Source organism: Petromyzon marinus, unplaced genomic scaffold (assembly GCF_048934315.1).
Source record: "Petromyzon marinus isolate PM22_M1 ecotype Great Lakes invasive population unplaced genomic scaffold, UKy_Petmar_22M1.pri1.0 PM_G_Scaffold_140, whole genome shotgun sequence".
In the NCBI taxonomy this organism is placed as follows: Eukaryota; Metazoa; Chordata; class Hyperoartia; order Petromyzontiformes; family Petromyzontidae; genus Petromyzon; species Petromyzon marinus.
The window spans coordinates 72,501-75,000 of NW_027422696.1; positions in this window are offsets into that span (position 1 = coordinate 72,501).

The following is a 2,500-nucleotide window of genomic DNA, read 5'->3' on the forward strand; positions in this document are numbered from 1 at the left end:
GTGTCGCCACATTGCATGCGAACCGCATGCAACTTCCAGAGGCATTTGCAGCAGAAATGCATGTGCAGTCAAAAAAAAATTGATATTTTTCACGGATAGACCCCGTGAAACGCTAGAAATTGGCGGGGATGTGTCTCTTGTGGCTCACGGGGCTGTTCGGGTCGCACAGAAATCCCTGGGAATGGGAAAACGGGTCATTTTCGTGTTGCCACATTGCGTACGAACCGCATGAAACTTCCAGAGGCATTTGCAGCAGGAATGCATGTGCACTCAAAAACTTCTATATGTTTCACGGATAGACCCCGTGAAACGCTAGAAATTGGCGGGGATGTGTCTCTTGTGGCTCACGGGGCTGTTAGGGTGGCACAGAACTCCCTCGGAATGGGAAAAGGGGTCATTTTCGTGTTGCCACATTGCATAGGAACGCCATGAAACTTCCAGAGGCATTTGCAGCAGAAAGGCACGTGCACTCAAAAATTTTAATATTTTTCACGCATAGACCCCGTCAAACGCTAGAAGTTGGCGGGGATGTCTCTCTTGTGGCTCACGGGGCTGTTAGGGTCGCACAGAAATGCCTCGGAATGGGAAAACGGGTCATTTTTGTGTGGCCACATTGCATAGGAACGGCATGAAACTTCCAGAGGCATTTGCAGCAGGAATGCATGTGCACTCAAAAACGTCTATATTTTTCACGGATAGACCCCGTGAAACGCTATAAATTGGCGGGGATGTCTCTCTTGTGGCTCACGGGCGCTGTTAGTTAGGGTCGCACAGAAATCCCTCGGAATGGGAAAAGGGGTCATTTTCGTGTTGCCACATTGCGTACGAACGGCATGAAACTTCCAGAGGCATCTGCAGCAGAAATGCATGTGCACTCAAAAACGTCTATATTTTTCACGGATAGACCCCGTGAAACGCTAGAAATTGGCGGGGATGTGTCTCTTGTGGCTCACGGGGCTGTTAGGGTCGCACAGAAATCCCTCGGAATGGGAAAACGGGTCATTTTCGTGTTGCCACAATTGGCATACGAACGGCATGAAACTTCCAGAGGCATTTGCAGCAGAAATGCATGTGCACTCAAAAACGTGAATATTTTTTCACGGATAGACCCCGTCAAACGCTCGAATTTGGCGGGGATGTTTCTCTTGTGGGTCACGGGGCTGTTCGGCTCGCACAGAACTCCCTTGGTCCACCTGATTCGTGCATACAGGCAGCAACTAAAACTCTGTAAACCTGCTGTGAGGACATCTAAACAGTGGACCAGTGAGGCTGTGGAAGATTTGCGGGCGTGCTTAGACTGTACTGACTGGGATATGTTCACGACTGCTACCAATAGTCTGGATGAACTCACAGAGGCTGTGTACATCAGCTTCTGTGAGGACTGCTGTATCCCAACACGTACCAGGGTGAACTTTAACAACAACAAGCCCTGGTTCTCAGCAAAGCTCAAAAGGTTGAGGTTGGAGAAGGAGGAAGCGTTTAGGAGTGGGGATAGAGACAGATTCAAGGAGTCGAAGAACAGGTTTAGCAAAGCGGTGAGAGAGGCTAAACGACTGTACTCAGAGACACTAAAACACCAGTTCTCTACTAACGACGCTGCTTCTGTCTGCCAAAGGGCTCAGGCACATCACCAACTACAAACCCAGAGCGCCCCACACCACTAACGACTCCCGCCTAGCCAACGACCTGAACGAGTTCTACCGTAGATTTGAAAGACAATTGGACTGTCCTGAACCACCCCTTCCCACCCAAGAGGCCCCATCCCCCACCCATACTACAGAAACGACTCTCTCCTTTCAGGAGGGAGAAGTTAATGGGCTTTTCAAGAGGCAGAATCCACGCAAAGCAGCCGGGCCGGACTCTGTCTCTCCAGCCACCCTCAGGCACTGCGCTGGCCAGCTGTCTCCGGTGTTCACCAACATCTTTAACACCTCCCTGGAGACATGCCATGTACCAGCCTGTCTCAAGTCCTCCACCATCATCGCTGTGCCCAAAAAGCTAAGGCCAACAGGACTAAATGATTACAGACCGGTCGCCCTTACATCTGTGGTAATGAAGTCTTTTGAGCGCCTGCTCCTGGCACACCTCAAAGCCATCACAGACCCTCTCCTGGACCCCCTTCAGTTTGCCTACAGAGCCAACAGGTCTGTGGACGACGCAGTTAACATGGCCCTCCACTTCACCCTACAGCATGTGGACGCCCCAGCATCCTACGCCAGGATCCTGTTTGTGGACTTCAGCTCTGCCTTCAACACCATCATCCCTGCCCTGCTTCAGGACAAGCTCTTCCAGCTGAACGTGCCCTACTCCACCTGCAGGTGGATCACAGACTTCCTCTCTGACAGGAAGCAGTGCGTTAAGCCGGGAACAGAAGTCTCTGACTCCAGGTCCATCAGCACGGGAACTCCTCAGGGCTGCGTCCTTTGCCCACTGCTCTTCTCCCTGTATACCAACAGCTGCGCCTCCAATCATCTGTCCGTCAAACTCTTGAAGTTTGTCG